Below are 20,513 nucleotides of genomic sequence, written 5' to 3'. Positions count from 1 at the left end.
TTTTGATCACAGCAGCTTTGTAATATAGTTTGATGTCTGGTATTGTGATTCTTCCTGCTGTGTTCTTCTGTATCAAGATTCCTTTGGCTATTCGGAGTCTTTTTTGGTTCCATGTAACTTTTTGGAGTATTTGTTCCAGGTCTGTGAAATACATCATTGGTATTTCAATAGGGATTGCATCGAATCTGTAGATTGCTTTGGTTAGTATGGACATTTTAATGATGTTGATTCTTCCCATCCAAGAACATGATATTTTCTTCCCTTTATTTGTATCTTCCTTAATTTCTTTCTTCAGTGTTATGTAATTTTCAGGGTACAGCTCTTTTATCTCTTTGGTTAAGTTTATTCCTAGGTACTTTATTTTTCTTGTTGCTATAGTAAATGCTATTTTCTTTTTTGTTTCTGTCTCTGATATTTTGTTGTTGGTGTACAGAAATAGCTTAGATTTCTGTATATTTATTTTGTACCCTGCTATTTTGCCTAATTCACTTATTATATCAAGTAGTTTTTTAGTCGAATTTATAGGGTTTTCTAGGTATACTATCATGTTATCTGCATAAAATGATAGCTTTATTACTTCTTTCCCAATTTGGATGCCTTTTATTTCTTTGTCTTGTCTGATTGCTGTGGCTAGGACTTCCATAACTATGTTGAAAGGAGTGGAGATAGTGGACATCCTTGTCTTATTCCTGATCTCAGGGGGAATGCTTTCAGTTTTTATCCATTGAGTATGTTGTTGGCTTCAGGTTTCTTATATATAGCCTTAATTATATTAAGGTATGCTCCCTCTATTCCCATTTTGCTGAGAGTTTTTTTCATAAATGGTTGTTGTACTTTATCAAATGCTTTTTCTGCATCTATTGATATGATCATGTAATTTTTGTCTTTCATTTTGTTTAGGTGATATATTTATTGATTTGTGAATATTAAACCATCGTTGCATCCTGGGATGAATCTCACTTGATCGTGGTGTATGATGTTTTAATATGTTGCTGGATCCTGTTTGCCAATATTTTGTTGAGGATTTTAGCATCTATATTCATCAGTGATATTGGTCTGTAGTTTTCTTTCTTTGTTGTGTCTTGACCTGGTTTTGGAATTAGTGTAATACTGGCTTCATAGAAAGAGTTTGGGATTTTTTCCTCTTATTGGATTTTTTTGGAATAGTTTGAGGAGGGTAAAAGTTAGTTCTTCCATGAATGTTTTGTTAGAATCTCCTGTGAAGCCATCCGGTTCAGGGATTTTGTATGCAGGGAGATTTTTGATTACTGTTTCAATTTCATTCATTGTTATTGGTTTGATGAGACTTTCTACTTCTTCTTGATTCAGTTTTGGAGGATTATATGTTTCAGAAATTTGTCCATTTCATCTAGGTTTTCGAATTTCTTGCCGTACAGTTGTTTGTATTAATTTCTTACAATCCTTTGTATTTCTGTGCTATCAGTCATGATTTCTCCTCTTTCGCTTCTGATTTTGTTTATTTGGGTCTTCTGTCTTTTTTTCTTGATCAGCTTGACTAAAGGCTTGTCTATTTTGTTTAGTTTTCCAAAGAACCAGCTCCTACTTTTGTTAATCTTTTGAATTGTTTGTTTAGTCTCTATGTCATTTAATTCTGCTCTGATCTTGATGATATCCTTTCTTCTACTTGCCTTTGGCTTTGTTTGTTGTTATTGTTCTAATTCTTCTAGCTTTAGGGTTAGGTTTTTTTATTTGAGATTCTTCTATTCTTTTTAGAGATGCCTGTATTTCTATGAACTTCCCTCTCAGGACTGCTTTTATTGTGTCCCATAGATTTTGGGCTGGTGCGTGTTCATTATCATTAATTTCCAGAAATTTCTTGATTTCTACTTTGATGTCATTGTTAACCCATTCATTATTTAATTGCATGTTTTTCATTCTCCATGAGTTTGGATGTCTTTTATTTTTTTTCTCTGAGGTTGATTTTTAGTTTCAAGGCATTGCGGTCTGAAAAAATGCTTGATATGATTTCAATTTTCTTGAATTTGTTGAGGCTTGTTTTGTGTCCTATCATGTGGTCTATCTTTGAAAATGCCCCACGTGTATTTGAAAAGAATGTATATTTTGCTTTTTGGGGGTGAAAAGTTTTATATTTATCGGTTAAGTCCATTTGGTTTAGTGTATTGTTCAATGCCTGTATATCTTTGGTGTTTCTTTGATTCGAGATCTGTCTATTGTTGATAATGGAGTTTTAAAGTCCCCTACTATGAGTGTGTTACTGTTAATATCCTTCTTGTGGTCTTCTAGTATTTTCTTTATGTATTTGGGTGCTCCTATGTAGAGTACACATATGTTTATCAGTGTTATATCTTCTTGATGGATTGTTCCATTAAGTATTATGAAATGTCCTTCTTTGTCTCTTTTTATTGCCCTTACTTTGAAATCCGTTTTGTCTGATATGATATTGCTACTCCAGCTTTTTTTCATGTCCATTTGCTTGGAATACTTTTTTCTATACCTTCACTTTCAGTCTGTGTAAATCTTTTGTTTTGAGGTGTGTTTCTTGTAGACAGCAACTATGTGGGTCCTGTTTTTGTATCCATTCTGCTACCCTATGTATTTTAATTGTAGTGTTCATCCATTTACATTTAAGGTTATTATTGACATGTATTTATTCATTTCCCTTTGTACCTGTGTTCCTTTCCCTCTATTTTTTATTTCTTCTTCTTATATCATTCCTTTTAGCATCTCTTACAATTCTGGTTTGGTGGAGATGTATTCTTTCAGTCTTCCTTTGTCTGAGAAACTCCTTATTTCACCTTCCATTTTGAATGAGAGCTTTGCTGGGTAGAGTATTCTTGGTTGTAGTCCTTTGTTTTTCATTGCTTGAAATATTTTTGACCATTCCCTTCTGGCTTGTAGTGTTTCTGTTGAGAAATCTGTCCATAGCCTTATTGGAGCTCCCTTGTATGTTATTTGCTGTTTTTCTCTTGCTGCTTTTAGAATTCTCTGTCTTTGAATGTTGCCATTTTAATTATGATGTGCCTTGGAGTAGGCCTTTTGGGGTTCCTTTTCATTGGGACTCTCTGCTTCTTGGACTTGAATGACTTTTTCTCTCATCAGGTTAGGAAAATATTCTGTCATTACTTTTCCCATCAGATTTTCTATCCCTTGTTCTTCTTCTCCTTCTTGTATTTCTATGATCTGGATATTATTTTGTCTCATGTTAAAAATATGGAATGCTTTACGAATTTGCGTGTCATCCTTGCACAGGGGCCATGCTAATCTTCTCTGTTTCGTTCCAATTTTAGTATATGTGCTGCCAAAGTGAGCACTAGGTGAGTTTTTCCTAAAAGCAATTAAATCTTGAGATAAATGGATGTATCTGGTGGAGGGGAAACTTTTGTTATTACTATCATGGATTATTAGTTTTTATTAATTTTAACTCAAAATAATGTATATTCCTGGAAACAAAATTCAAACAATACGTAAATGTAGAGAGTAAACTGTTAAAACCCTTCTTAACCAATTGACTTAGCCATTCCCATGTTCAAGGGGTAGCTATTGTAAAAAGATTGCTGTATTTCTTCCAGACTTCTTTAATGCACATTCAAGTTTATAAATTTGGATATATTTTTATAAAATATTTTTTTGCCTTCTTATTACAAAAATGGTTTGTGTTATAGAAGTTGTGCTGAAAATGGCTCTTTGGTACACAGCATACTATCAAGGCTGTACTCCATATTAGTACACTGAGAGCTTAAGTTTTTTATGGCATCATGGCATTCTGTAGTCTAAATGTACTCTGATTTATTTAATACATTATTATTTTGGACATTTGATTATTTCTTATCTCTTGTTGTTACAAATAATGTCATCAACATTCTCATACAATACTGTATATTAGCTTTTTATTGATGAATAATAAAATTTTGGAAAGTTAGCAACTTAAAGCCAGACATATTTATCACCTCGCAATTTCCATGGATGCTTGACTAGGAGAGGATCTATTTGCAAGTTTCCTCAGTTTGATGGCAGAATGACCTTCCTTGTGGCCATAGAGTGAGGTTCTCTCTTTCTTACTGGCTATTGTACAGGCGCCATTCTTAATCCCTGGAGTCCCTTCTTAGGTTCTTGTCACATGGTGCCCTCGTAGGCCTTCTCTCTGATGGTGCAAAAGGCTCAAGATTTTTGTAGGGCTAACCTAATTAGGTCAGAGCAATCAGGACAATCTTACTTTTGATTTAGTTCAAAGTCAGCTTATTAGTAACATAACCACAGGACTAATTCCCATTATATTTACAGGTCTTGACCACACTCTAAAAATTGTAGAAGGCATATACACCATGTGAGAATCTTGGAGGTTATCTTAGAATTCCACCTATAGCATACCTGCAGACCCTTATATATGTTTATATGCAGGACAGAATCATTGAAGTAAAATTACTAAGCCAAAAGATATGGGTATTAGAAATTTTGATTCACATCTGACTTTCAAAATATTGTATATTTATACTCTCATAAAGCCTAACAGATTGTTCTAACCCCAGTCTTACATATTAAAATGTAAGCACCACAAGGGGAGGTATTTTTGTTTATTTTGTTGATGAAAATATCCAAAATATTTAGAGTAGTTATTGGAATATAGTAGATACTCAGTAATTACTAATGGAATGAATGAATAAATATGCAGAAAATACCTTGAATAGAACTAAAATCTTGATAGTTGCCCTGAAACTTTAATGTGGCACCCGGATTCCCAGTGTCTTGTCCCTTAACTGCCACCTTTATAGACATCAGTATTTCATCATTATCTTATTGAAGAATCTTGTTTAAGAACTTTTATAACAATCATTTGTTACTTTATAGCAATTTTACTTTATATAAAGAATCTGTCTCTATTTTTCTTCTCTAAAAGCTGCCCTTCCACTTACCTTTCAGAGAAAGATTCTGAATATCTCTCTATTTTAGAAAATATTAAAGTGCAATTTATTATTCTAACTAATTAATACTCACCTCTGTCATTGGAAAAAGGGCAGAAGTACTTCTACATCCTTCTTCTGGACTTTTTACTTGCAAATTCGGGTAGTTTCATCTGCATCCAGAGATGTGTGTCCTCACCTCGGTTAGCTTATTTCACTAGTAATCCTTAAAATGGCTGAAAATACTAGTTATTTTAAAGTATTAAGAGTAAACTAAGAGCCCTCGCTGGTGTGGCTCAGTTGGTTGAGCATCATGCTGCAAACAAAAAGGTCACCAGTTTGATTTCTGGTCAGGGCACATGCCTAGGTTGTAGGTTTGGTCCCCAGTTGTGGCAGGTATGGAAGGAAACTGATCATTGTTTTTCACATAGATGTTTTTCTCCCTCTCTGTCTCCCTCTTTCCCTCTGTCTAAAATAAAAAGTTTAAAAAATTAAAAAAATAATAAGTTAACAAGCAAAATAGAAACAGACTGATAGATACAGAGAACAGACTGACAGCTGTCAGAGAGAAAGGGGTTGGGGGTGCTGGGTGAAAAAGGCAAAGAGATGAAGTAAGAAAAAAGGCTCATTTACACAGATAACAGCATGATGATTACCTACCAGAGGGGAAAGGGGGTGAGAGGCTGGTATAAATAAGTAAAGGGGGGATAAATGTTGATGGAAGAAGACTTGGCTTGGGGTGGTAAACCCTTGATACAATATATAGATGATGTATTATAGAACCATACACCTGAAACCCATAAACTTTTATTAGCCAGTGTCACCCCAATAACTTCAATAAAAAGAGTCTATGTCCCTGAAAACATAACTTTAACAAAAAACTGAAAAGAAATGTTTTGCTTTTCAACTTGAATAAGCTAAGAGGGTTCACAAAACAAAGCTAGAAGTACCTAGGTTACGATAAATGAGGTGAGGAACATTTTGAATATGGAAGAATCCAAACTGTGTGTTGGGGAATGGAAGCCAGGTTATTTGGGAGAGCACCAAATGAAATAAAATTATTTCATTTATTTCCATTTGGACATTCAGAAAGTATTTTTCCAGCTTTATTGAGGTATAATCGACATTTAACATTGAGCAAGTTTAATGTATACAATGTAATTGATATACATATATATTGTCAAATGATTACCATAATAAAGTTAGTTAACACATCCATCACCTACCTACATAGTTATCTTTTTTTATGTGCTGGTAACATTTAAGATCTACTTTCTTAGCAACTTTTAAGTATACAATAGATATTGCTCACCATAATGACCATGCTGTACATATATCCCCAGAACTTATTTGTTTTATAACTGAAAGTTTGTATCCTTTGAGCACCAACTCCCCATTTTCCATACCCACAGGCCCCGGCAACCACTAATTGACTCTGTTGCCATGATATTGGATTTCTAAAGATTCCACATGTAGGTAAGATCAGGTTTACTCTGTATGACTTATTTCATTTAGCATAATGCTCTTAAGGGTCATCCATATTATCACAAATGACAGGACTTTCTTTTATTTAATTTTATTTTTCAATTATAGTTTACATTCAATATTATTTTTTATTAGTTTTGGGTGTACAGGATAGTGGTTACACAATCGCATACAAGGTGGGGCAAAAGAATGTTTACAGTTGTTCATATGGAAAATAATACAATAATGAATAAATAATATTACCAGAATTAACTGTGTTCTGTGTACTCACATCTGTGAACCTACTTTTGCCTTACCCTGTACTTTACAAAGTGTTCTCCCTGATATTTCTAGTATATACCTGCCACCATGTGTACTTATTACAATATTATTGACCATATCCCCTATGCTGTACTTTAGATCCCCATGACTATTTTGTAACTACCAATTTGTACTTAATTCCTTCACCTTTTTCACCCTGTCCCCCAAATCACCTTCACTCTGCAACCATCAGTTTGTTCTCTGATCTATTAGTCTGTTTCAATTTTGTTCATTTATTTTGTTCTTTAGATTCCACACATAAGTGAAATCATTTGATGTTTATCTTTCTCTTATTGACTTATTTAACTTAAGCATAATATCTGCTAGTTCCATCCATGCTGTCGCAAATGGTAAGATTTTGTTCCTTTTTATGGCCAAGTAATATTCCATTGTATATATGTACCCAAACATTTTTATCTACTTATTTATAGATGGGCACTTGTGTTGCTTCCATATATTGGTTATTGTAAATGACACTGCAATGAACATAGGGGTGCAAATACTCTTTCTAATTTGTGTTTTGGGTTTCTTTAAATACATAACCAGATGTAGGATTTTATTCTAGAAAGAATAATATTTTATTGGCTGAATAATATTTTATTGTGTATATATTCCATATTTTCCAATCACTAGAGTTTTTGCCTCTTCAAGAATGTCTAATATATGAGATCATATAGTATGTAACCTTTTATACTGTCTTCTCTCACTCACAGCAATTTATGCAAGTAGCTGTGTATATGGCGCTCCCTCTCCCTCTCCCTCTCCCTCTCCATCTCTGTCTCCTCTCCTCTCTTTTACTGCTGAGTGGTATTCCATAATATGGATATACCACAGTTTGGTTAAGCATTCACCCACTGAAAGACATGGGCTACTTCCAGTTTTAGGTTGGTATGAATAATACTGCTCTGGACATTCACGTACAAGTATTTCCCTGGACACATTTTTGTTTCTGTTTGGTATATACCTAGTGGAATTGCTGGTTCATATGGTAACTTATGTTTACCTTTCGAGGAACTACCAGGGAGTTTTTCAAGCAGTACACTTATTTTATGTCCCCACTACCAGTATATGTAAGGGCTCAAATTCTTCTACATTTTTTTCAATATTTATTATTTTCCATCTTCTTTTTAAATTATAACCTTCTTCATGGGTTTAGAGTAGTATCTCATTATGGCCTTGATTTGTATTTTCCTAGTGATTAATGATTGTGAGCATCTTTCCATTTGCTTAATGGCCATTTGTATATGTTCTTTGGAGAAATGCCTCTTAGTTCCTTTGCCAGGTTTTAATTGTTTTCTGTATTATATTATTGCTGAGTAATAATAATTTCTTGTATGTTCTGGATACTAATTCTTATCAGACATATAATTTGTAATTATTATAAATATTCCTATTGTCTGAGAGTATAAACATTGTACTTGGAATTGAGAATAAAGGAGTGAAAAAAAGTACCTTCTTTCTCTGAGCTGAAAGTCCCAGAGCAATAAAACTTGAGGACATTTCAGGGGAGAAAGTGGGAAACATTTATAAGCTTGAGTAAATGGGAAGCTAACTGTCTATTTGTCCAGAAGTTAGCATTCTTTAAAAGTGTGAGTTAATATTTATAGGCAGTTGTGACAGTGCAATGAGAGGCAAAGTGGCAAAAATGGGAATGTGGCAATTATTAATTCTCCTACTTTTGCGTTAAGAACTGTGATAGGTATTTTACATGTGTTATCTCAATGAATACTCTTTGCCATGGGGATATATATGTGTGTAGCACTGGAAATTTTTTTCAGTCATTTATGCCTCAGTCTGAGAAAATATTTTCATGGAACAAATGTGGAAACTAGAGATCACAGGTAAGAGAGCAAGCATGGGAGAAGGGAAGGAGAACAAGTGCATGGGAAGAGTCAATTACATAATTTGCTGAAAAGCCAAAAATGATCTATTACTTTAAAAATATAAGTGAATTTCTTATTCCTTTCACCTTTGTCAACATCCTCCTTATCACCACCCCCTATCTGGCAACCCTCAGTTTGTTCACTGTATCTATGAGTCTGTTTCTGTTTTCTTTTTTTTAATTTAATTTGCTCTTTAGATTTACATGTAAGTTGAAACAAATATAAAAAATAAAACATAAAATAATTTAAAGAATAGTGTAATGTAAAAGTGACATAATTTTTGGTCTAATAAGAGCATTACAAATGAAAAAATTTGAATGAACTGCCCTGACTGGTGTGGCTCAGTTGGTGGGGCCTTGTCCCACAAAGTGAAAGGACACGTGTTCAATTCCCAGTCAGGGCACATACCTTAGTTTGTGAGTTTGGTCCTGGTCAGGCCATGTATGAAAAGGAACCAGTTGATATTTCTCTCTCAAATCAGTGTTTCTGTCTGTTTCTTTCTCTCTCCCTTCTCTCTCTAAAAATAAAATAAAGTTTAACAAATGTAAATGAACCCAGGAAAAAATCTGAAATATATCCTGGCTAATATTAAAGACAAAATAAACTTTACATCAAAATAATGGTAAAATTAAAAAAATAATAAGTATAAGCATTTTCTTGAATTAGATGACACCTTGGAAATAAGTGTGGTTTTTATGGTTTGCTTTATAAGGAAGAAGTATTGATGTTCTAGCTTGATATTGGCTATTTATTCTCATTCACATTTACTAAAGAGGGACTTCATTTTTATATTATGATTAAAATAGTCTTTGTAATTATTTTAATATATTGTACTTCATCAAATATTTGTCAATAAGAATACTGACATTTCACATTCTACTATCATCATATTTGAATGTTTATGATAATAAAAATACTTATTTATTTTTACTTTTGAAGTCTTAACCCTATATTACTATCTGGTCTTATACCCAGAAAAGAAATCCTACCCATAAATATTTATTATTAGAATGTAATAAAGTATAGCTAGAGGAAATAAATTTTCTATGGAAAGAATAAACTATTATGTAGTAAAAAACATAGAGGTATATATAAAATATCTACTGAAGTTTAATTGTTTGAAAGAAAGATAACATTCTAAGATTATACAAAATTTTCCTAATAATTAACTGTCTTATTAAGTAAGATGGTGTCATGCATCATTAACAAAATTGATGACTCAAATGTTATTAATACTAACTCAGGCAGTGAGCAATAATTACTTATGCTTGGAAATATATTTGCATTAAAAATTTACCTGAAGAAGATGAATATTAAATAAATACTGAGGGCCTGCCCTGAGCTGTGTGCACGTGCATGGGAGCACATTCAGCTGCCCGCCTTGGGCTGAGGCTGAAGGAGAGTGAAGTGAACTATAGGTGCCATAGAAAAGTTTTGGGTGCTGGTTTTAGAGAAAGAGCTGGAGGAGCAGTGGACTGGATCCCATTACAGACTCATCCCCAGTGCTATGGGATAAATCTCTTAAGCAGACTACTCCCCGCCAAGTGGCATCAGCCAGAGGGTGAGCAGCAGGCCCTTCCAGAGAAATTACTTGGCCCAGCCCACCATGGTGCTTAAGCCTGACTGCAGATTACAGAACAACTAGGGCAAAAAACAACCAAAAGAGATAGACACAGGCAGTAGAACACTAGTAGGTTCAAACAGACTGCCTAAATCCAGACTGGGATATCAGGGACAAATTCAGAAAGAGAAGAAAGTAGAAAAGAACCCAAACACCATGGAGAACAATTCCACAGAGATGTTCTACAGGAGTTTTCTGTCTCCTGCTCTCTATACATCCTTATTAATACCAGCTCATTTGCAGTTGATACAGTGATTGAGGGTGGGGGATATCTTTGTGAGTGCAGGATTATTGCCTGAACTTGCGGCTCTGTTTTAGCAGCAACTCAACAACTGTTTACAAGATGAGGTGGGAGGAGTGACTCCCAGTCAGTTAATTGGAGGGAAGAACCCACCAAAGAACAACACAAGAACAAACAAAACCAAAATACTACCAGAGAGTCAAAAGAAAAGGCATAAAGGGCATCCCAAGAGCATCAACTTAGGAGATTAAGGAGACTGCTCCACTGAATCCCACAGGATTCCTACCACAGAAAGTCACACCACAAGGGCAGGAAATAAAAGCAGATCATCCTAAGATGAAGAAACAAACAAGAAGAGCCACCTAAAATGGGGAGACGAAGAAACGACACCCAATCAAACTGAAAGGAGGAATTCCCAGAAGAAGGGATAGGTGAAATAGAGGCAAGAAAACTATCAGACATGGAATTCAAAACAACGCTAATGAGGAAGCTCAATGAACTCAACAAACTCAGAGAAAATGACAGCACCAGGGGAATTACAAAGGACTCCAGGGAAACTACAAGGAACTTATTGAGAACTACACAAGCATTAAAAAGGACATAAAAACGATTAATAAAAGCTAGGAAGAAATGAAGACTACAGTTTTCAAACTGAAGAACACAGTAGAAGGAATCAAAAGCAGGCTGAATGAAGCAGATGATCAGATCAGTGAGCTAGAGGACAACATAGAAGAAAATTCCCAGACAGAGCAACAAAATAAAAAAAGACAGAAAAAGAATGAAAAGAGTTTCAGAGAGCTGCAGGAAAACATGAGACATAATAATATCTGTATTATATGGATAATAGAAGAAGAAGAAGAGGAGCAAGGATAGAAAACTTGATCAAAAAGTAATGACAGAGAACTTCCATAACACAAGAAGAGAAAAAGTCTCACAAGTACAAGAAGCACAGAGGGTCTCAATGAAGATGAACCCAAACAGGCCCACTCCAAGGCACATCATAATTAAAATTGCAACATTCAAAGACGAAGAGAGAATCCTAAGAGCAGCAAGAGAAAAACAGCAAATAACATATAAGGGAGCCCCAATAAGGCTATCAACAGGTTTCTCAGCAGAAACACTAAAAGCCAGAAGGGAATGGCAAAAAAATATTTCAAGTAAAGAAAAACAAAGATCTACAAACAAGACAACTCTACCCAGCAAGGCTCACTTTCAAAATAGAAGGTGAAATAAAGAGTTTCACAGACAAAGAAAGACTAAAAGTATACATGTCCAACAAACCAGCATTGTAAGAGGTGATATAGGGTCGACGTTAAGAAGAATAAGAAAAAGGGAGAGGGAGAGGAACACAGGCACAAAGGGAAACAGTTACAATGAATAAATACCTATCAATAATAATATGAAATATAAATGGATTAAATGCTTCAATCAAAAGACATAGGATAATGGAATGCATATGAAAACATGACCCACACAGACTTCCGGCCAAGATGGAGGCTTAGACGAACGCGCTAGGTCTCCCTCTACAACTAGAGAGGAATACAACTACTTCAAAACAAAGGATAACTAGAAATTCCAGAAAATAAAACTACACGGAAGCCCAACATATGAAGTTATAAACCAGCGGCGCCCTTTGGGCAGGTAAAAGCAAAAGGGGGCGGAGCTGTTTGCGGTCGCACCTGGGACAGCGGCGGGGAGAACAACCCCGGCTGCAGTCGAACCCCCGGCAGCTCGCGACCCCAACGCTGGGGAAAGCAGCCACCACATCGCCTTGAACAGTGAGGCCCAGGGGGGCGGGAGGACGGATCCCGGTCTCCTAGCAGAATAACTGTGTGAATCCATCTTGGACCCCCGCCCCCAAAGAAAGCGCCACAGGGCTGCAAAATAGGTCGCGGACAGGCGCCGGTCGCTCGGTTGTGACGAGTACACAGGCACTGCCCCCTACAGCCGGCCCAAGAAAACAAAACGCATCTGTCAAAATGAGGCAGACAATTATAGAAATCCCGGTGGCACAGCTCACCAGGCAACAGATGGAGAACCTGACAGATGAACAGATAAGAAACCTGTCAGATGCTCAGTTCTGGGCCATTGTTATCAGGTGGCTTACAGAATTCACAAAAGATCTGGAAAAAGATGAGAAAGAAGCGAAAAACACTCATAACGAAAGGAACAAAACCACATACGAGACAGATGGTGAGGAAAAAAAATCCAGAGTTCATTTCAACAAACTGGAATATGGAGAAGGAACAAGAAGTCAACCAATGCAGGGAGAGGAAATGGGAAGCAACGATGAGAGGATCAGAAACCTCTGGGACAGCTATAAAAGGCCCAACATAAGAATCATTGGTTTGCCAGAGAGCGAGGAAGATGAACTAGAACTTGAAAAATTGAGTGAAAATATAATAAAGGAGAACTTCCCAGACTTGGGGAAGGAAATAGACTTACAGGTCCAGGAAGCACAGAGAGTTCCAAAAAAACTGAACCCAGGGAGAACCACTCCAAGACACATTATAATCAAAATGTCAAAAATTAAAGATAAAGAGAGAATCTTAAAAGCAGCAAGAGAGAAGAAAAGAATTATGTACAAAGGGGTCCCAATTAGACTATCAGCTGACTTCTCAAGGGAGACCCTGCAGGCAAGAAGGGACTGGCAAGAAATATTCAAAGTAATGAAAATCCAAAACCTACAACCACGAATACTCTATCCAGCGAAATTGTCATTCAGAATAGAAGGACAGAGAAAGTGCTTCCAGGACAAAATAAAACTGAAAGAGTTCATTAGATCCAAACCACTGTTATATGAGATGTTAAAGGGACTGGTTTAGAAAAAGGAGGATCAAGACAATGAAATCTAAAATGAAAACTGCATCACAAGAAACAACAGAAGCTAGGGAATTGAAACAAAGACAAACTAAACAGGCAACGAGAGTGGAAAAAGAACTATAGGTGTGGGGAACATATTGGGGGAGGTCAACAGGGAGGGGGAATGAGGAGAGGGAGGGAGATGATATAGGAATTAAGGATCATGGTAGGAGGGAATGGAATAGACAGAGAGAGAGAGGTTGAGAAGAACTGTATGCACAACTAATAGACATGATCTAAAAGGGGGGGACAACTGGAGGGAGGGGGGCCACCGGGTGGAGGGGAGCAGAGGGAAGGGAAATTGGCACAAATGTAATATTATAATCAATAAAACACACATAAAAAAAAAAAGAAAACATGACCCACATATATGCTGTCTACAACAGACACACCTCAAAACAAAAGATCTACACAGATTGAAAGTGAAGGGATAGAAAAAAGTATTCCAAGCAAATGGACATTAAAAAAAAAGCTTGGGTACCAATACGTACTTGTAACAGACAAAATAGATTTCACAACAAAGGCCATAAAAAGAGAAAAAGAAAGACATTTCATAATACTTAAGGGAACAATCCATGAAGAAGACATAACCCTTGTAAACATATATGGACCCAACATGGGAGCACCCAAATGTATAAGGGAAATCTTGAAAGACAACAAGAAAGATATAAACAGCAACACACTCACAGTAGGGGATTGTAACATCCCATTGTCAACAATGGACATATTTTTGAAGCAAAGAAACACCAAGGATATTGAGGCATTGAACAACACTCTAGATCAAATGGACTTAGTTAAAATATATAAAATTTTTCACCCCAAAGAAGCAAAATATATATTCTTTTCAAATACACATTCCACATTTTTTAAGTTAGACCACAAGGTAGGACACAGAAAAAGCCTCAACAAATTCAAGAAAATTGAAATTATTTCAAGCATCTTCTCAGGTCACAATGCATTGAAACTAGAAATCAACCTCAAGAAAAAATTTAAAAACATTCAAACTCATGGAGAATGAATAACATGCTGTTAAATAATAAATGAGTTAATAATGACATCAAGGGAGGAATCGAAAAGTTTCTGGAAAAAAATGATAATAAATACACAACAACCCCAAAACAATGGGACGCAGTGAACGCAGTCCTGAGAGGAAAGTTCATAGCAATATAGGCCTACCTAAAATGGAGAGAAGAATCTCAAATAAAAAAAATGTAACCTGACAGCTACAAGAACTAGAGGAACAACTACAAAAAAAAATCCCAGAGCAGGTAGAAAGAAGGAAAAATTCTAGATCAGAGCAGAATTAAGTGACATAGAGACTAACCAAATAACTCAAAAGATCAACGAAACCAGGAACCGATTCTTTGAAAAGATAAACAAAGTTGACAAGCCTTTAACCAGGCTCATCAAGAGAAAGAGAGGACCCAAATAAACAAAAGCAGAAACAAAATTGGAGAAATCACAACCAATACCACAGAAAATCAAAAGATGGAAAGAAATTAATACGAACAAGTGTATGACAAAAAATTTGCCAACCTACATGAAACGGAAAAATTTCTGGAAACATATAATCTTCAAAAACTGAATCAAGACAAAGCAGAAAGCCTGAATAGACCGATAACAACTAGTGATATTGAAACAATAATCAAAAACTCCTGGCATACAAAAGTCCTGGACCGCATGGATTCACAGGTGAATTTTACAAAACATTTAGGGAAAAACTAACTCCAATCCTTCTAAAACTATTCCAAAAAATTCAAGAAGAGGGAAGACTCTCAACACTTTCTGTGAAGCCAGTATTAAAACCAGGTCAAGACAAAAACAAAACAAAACAAAACAAAAAAAACAAACACTACAAGCCAATATCACTGATGAACGTAGATGCTAAAATCCTCAACACAATATTGGCAAAACAGATCCAGCAACACATTAAAAAGATCATACACCACAATCCAGTGGGAAGCATCCCAAGGATATAAGGATAATTTAATATTCACAAAACAATAAACGTAATACACCACAAAAACAAAATGAAAGACACAAATCACGTGAGTATATTAATAGATTCTGAAAAAGCATTTGAAAAAGTACAACACCCATTTTTATGAAGACACTTAGCAAAATGTGAATAGAGGGAGCATACCTCAACATAATAAAGGCCATATATGAGAAACCTGAAGCCAACATCATACTCAATGGGCAAAAACTGAGAACATTCCCCCTGAGATCAAGAACAAGACAAGGATGTCCGCTCTCTCCACTCCTATTCAACATAGTCTTGGAAGATCTAGCCACAGCAATCAGACAAGAAAGAGAAATAAAAGGCATCCAAATTGGAAAAGAGGAAGTAAAACTGTCATTATTTGCAGATGACATGATAGCGTACATAGAAAACCCTGTAGACTCCACAAAAAAACTACTCAACCGAATAAGTGAATTCGGCAAAATAGCAGGATACAAAGTCAATATTAAGAAATCGAAGGCATTTTTATACACCAACAATATAAGCTCAGAGATAGAAACTGAAAGAAAAATCCCATTTACCATAGCAACAAGAAAAATAAAATAACTAGGAATGAACTTAACCAAGGAGGTAAAAGACCTGTACTCAGAAAACTACATAACACTGAAGAAAGAAATTAAAGAAGATACAAATAAATGGAAGCATATACCATGCTCATGGATAGGAGGAATCAACATCATTAAAATGTCCATACTACCCAAAGCAATTTATAGATTCAATGCAATACTTATTATAATACCACCAACATATTTCACATACCTAGAACAAATACTTCAAAAATTTATATGGAACCAAAAAAGAGCCCGAATAGCCACAGCAATTTTGAGGAAGAACACAGTAGGAGGAATCACAATCCGTCGTCGGCAGCCGTCCGTCTCGAGAGACGATGGTGTAGCTTCTTAAGAGTCTATCTGCACCGCCGAGAATGGTTGTGCAGTCCGACTCGGGAGTGACACGGTATCTGTCTCCTCCCGTGTTGAATCGACATCTTGCGATGACGCTGGAGTGTCCTCTCCAGTGAAGCTGAAGCTACAGAGCCTGGGCAGGGTGATATGGAGGGTCTGCTGTTGCCCATGCAGCAGACCCCCCCTCTCTTCGCAGCTGAATGATCCAAGGGGAAAGACAGAGTCAATACAGCTTGGCTTCAGGTGCGCCGCAGGAGTTGCCGGTGTTGACTACAACGTCAAACCGCCTTAGGGACTCCGGCTCCGGATTTTCTGTCGGGGTTTACTCCCTTAGCCTTTCCCCTGAGGAGGTATGCCGCAAGGCAGCGGAGGTTTTTTGGAGTCAGAGTTTTCCTTCTCTGGAAAATACCTGATATCACAATACCTGATATCAAACTATACTACAAGGCCACGGTAATCAAAACAGTCTGGTACTGGCATAAAAACAGACATATAGATCAATGGAACAGAATAGAGAGCCCAGAAATAAATCCAGGTTCATATGGTCAACTAATATTTGACAAAGGGGGAAAGAACATCAAATGGAGTGAAAAGAGCCTCTTCAACAAAGGGTGTTGGGAGAACTGGACAGGGACATGCAAAAAAATGAAACTAGACCACCAACTTACAGCATGCACCAGAATAAACTCAAAATGGATCAAAGACTTAAATGTAAGCCATGATACCATAAAAGTCCTAGAGGAAAAAATAGGCAGGAAAGTTTCAGAATATTCCACGTAGCAACGTTTTCACTGATATATCTCCTAAGGCAAGGGAAATAAAGGAAAGAATAAACAAACGGGACTACATCAAATTAAAAAGTTTCTGCTCAGTTAAAGAAAACATCAGCAAGATGAAAAGGAAACCAACCATATGGGAAAATATATTCGCCTATGACATCTCAGACAAAGGATTGATCTCCAAAATATATAAAGAACTCATACGACTCAACACTAAGAAGACAGACAACCCAATTAAAAAATGGGCAAAAGACCTGAACAAACACTTCTCCAAAGAAGACATACAGAGGGCCCATAGACATATGAAAGTATGCTCAACATCACTAGCCATCAGAGAGATGCAAATAAAAACCACAATGAGATACCACCTCACACCAGTCAGAATGGCTATCATCAACAAATCAACAAACATCTTGTGCTGGCGAGGATGTGGAGAAACGGGAACCCTGGTGCATTGCTGGTGGGAATGCAGACTGGTGCAGCTGCTATGGAAAACAGTTTGGAATTTCCTCAAAAAACTAAAAATGAAACTGCCTTTTGAATCAACAGTTCCATTGCTAGGATTATATCTGAAAAATCCTGAAACACCAATTCAAAAGAACCTATGCACTCCAACGTTCATAGCAGCAATATTCACAATAGCCAAGTGCTGGAAACAACCTAAATGCCCATCTGTAGATGAGTGGATCAAAAAACTGTGGTACATTTACACAATGGAGTTCTATGCAGCAGAAAGAAAGAAGGAACTTCTACCATTTGCAACAACATGGATGGAACTAGAGAAAATTATGCTTAGCGAAATAAGCCAGGCAACGAAAGAAAAATACCTTATGCTGTCACCTATTACAGGAAACTAATGAACAACACAAACAAAAGAACAAAATTGAACCAGAGCTATGTAAACAAGAAGTAGACTAATAGTAACAAGGGGGGAGGTGGGAGGGAGGGAAGGGGGTAAGAAGGGTAAGAAAAAAAAATCAAGAAACAAAAATTGCTGGTGAGGATATGGAGAAAAGGGAACCCTAGTGCACTGTTGATCCGAATGCAGAATGCTGCAGCCCCTGTAGTATACAGTATGGAATCTCCTCAAAAAACTAAAAATGGTACTGCCTTTTGATCAAGCAATTCCATTGCTAGGATTATATCTGAAGAATTCTGAAACACCATTTCGAAGATCCTGTGAACCCCGATGTTCATAGCAGCACTATTAATGACAGCCAAGTGCTGGAAACAACCTAAGTGCCCATCTGTAGATGAGGGGATCATAAAACTGGTACATTTACACAATGGAGTACTATGCAGCAGAAAGAAAGAAGGAAATCCTATCGTTTGCGACAAATGGACAGAACTAGAGAGAATTATTCTCAGCTAAATAAGCCAGGCAATGAAAGGCAAATACCATATGATCTCAACTAATACAGGAAACTAATGAACAACACAAACAAATGAGCAAAATTGAACCAGAGGCATGTAAACAAGGAGCAGACTACCAGTGCCTATGGGGGAGGGAGGAGGGAGAGAAGTAGGGTAAGAAGGGGAAGAATCTAGTCAAGAAACTAATATAAATTACCCATGGACATGGACAACAGGATAGGGATTGACTGTGGGAGAAGGGGTGGGCAGTGGTGGGGGAAGAAATGGGGGAAAAAGTGGGATAACTGTAATAGAAAAACAATTTAAAAATAAAAAAATTAAAATGTAAGAAATAGAAAATATTTTTTAAAGTTAAATAAATACTGAGATACGCTGACTCAAACATGGCTTCCAATGATGACTCCTTCTTCCAGGTATTTACACACTAGTGTAATCTCCTCATATATTACTGGGATTAGGCTTTATGACCAATAGCATATGGCAGAAGTGATTTTATGTTACTTCAAACATTAAGTTATACATATCTACGGCTTCCATCTTTGGTATTCTGTCTGTCTCTCTCTATCTCAGATCACGTGCTCTTGGGGAAGCCATGTCATGAGTAGAACTACAAAGAAGTCCAAGTAATAACAGGCCTCCTTCCAACAGTCACATAAGTGTGATTGTAGGTGGATACTTTAGACCCTTTGGCAAGCGCATGCCTCGTCATAGCTTAAATGCCATCTTATAGGTGACCCTGAGCTTGAACTACCCAGCTAAACTGATCCAAAATTTCTGATTGTGTGGGGTAATAAATGTTGTTTTAAAGTGTTGAAATTTAGAATAATTTTTTATACACCCATGGATGATTAATACAAATATGGTGGTTTGTGATATTTCCAAAAATAATTTTTTAGAAACAGAAGAAAACATTTGATTCATATTTAAACACATGACATTTATATCTCATATTTTGCTGGTCTGCCAGGCAAACCTTGCATGTTAGTGATTATCAGCAATAGTAGCTACTATTGATTACTTACTATGTGTCAAAGAGTATACTAAGCATTTTACATACATCACCTCTTTTAATTATTATAAAAATCTTGTAATGCATTACTACATTCAATTTATAGGTAAGAAAACTGAGGCTAAGAGAGTATAAGCAACTTGCTTATAGTTACATACCTGAGTGGTACAGTTGGAACTCAAGCCCTGTTCTCTTTGACTCCAGTCAGATCATAACGAATATGCCAAAACCCAAAGTGTTGGGTGGCTACAGTGCTGCTGGTAAAGATCTTCCTGTACTCCAAATCCTCACTTAACCACCTACCCCAGTGTCTTCCAAACTTGTTTTTACTAAGAATCCCAGTACATTACAGTTTCATCGTGTCAAATATACATACTTGTACACCCACGCATACACACGCATTGAAATAAAATGTTTGACAAAATAATACTTACCTTTATTTTACTCTGATATGTTCTATAATAGACTTTTTTAACATCTTAATTGTAACATCGCTCATCACAATTTCCTAAATATCACATTCATTTGGAAAAGCTCATTTCTGTTGATGCTCATTTATGGAAACTTTTCGGTTTTTTTGTTTAATGAAATTATTCAATTAATTTTCATTTTTATTTATACTGGTATGAATATTAGTGATTATCAGTGATGACTGGGCTAAATTAGGAGAACCTGTAGTTCTCCTAAAATGAGATAATTAAACCTGCAATTTTCAGTATTTGAAATCTAACAATTTGACCTAATATTTTTTCTTAAGCTTTTTTCTTTATTAAAAAATATTTTAAATACATTGTCAATAGCTAGAATTGCCCTTTTACCAGCCTGGAATAATTGGAGATTATTGGTAAAATTATTCAGATTTAGTTTTGAAGATTCTTAAAGATGAGACTCTCTCAATATCGATTTTCTGAAGGAAGAAAGGGTCCGTGGACTGGACAGAAGCCTATTTTACCTGGTACACTTTTGCTCAGTGGTAACATCCAGCAGTTGACTTATTTATAAATATAATTTTTTTTCACAGAAGCCACAAAATATTTACTTTCTGATATATATTATATACTTCTGTGTCTCTCACAGCATAAACAATAGGTGCTCAAAAAATAAACTTATCTGACAAATGTGCTCACTCAACTTTGAGCTTATTCTTATAT

General features: G+C 36.1%; 1 non-coding gene across 1 annotated transcript; it reads right to left on the bottom strand.

Moving 5' to 3' along the window:
• Positions 1-3,186: 3,186 nt before the first annotated feature.
• Positions 3,187-3,293, bottom strand: LOC149990941 (U6 spliceosomal RNA). Its single transcript, XR_016508856.1, has one exon. It is a non-coding gene; the product is annotated as a U6 spliceosomal RNA (small nuclear RNA).
• Between the last annotated feature and the right edge of the window lie 17,220 nt (positions 3,294-20,513).

This window comes from Furipterus horrens, unplaced genomic scaffold (assembly GCF_987537825.1).
Source record: "Furipterus horrens unplaced genomic scaffold, mFurHor1.1.pri manual_scaffold_17, whole genome shotgun sequence".
Lineage (NCBI taxonomy): Eukaryota > Metazoa > Chordata > Mammalia > Chiroptera > Furipteridae > Furipterus > Furipterus horrens.
This window is presented reverse-complemented; position numbering and strand designations above follow the sequence as displayed.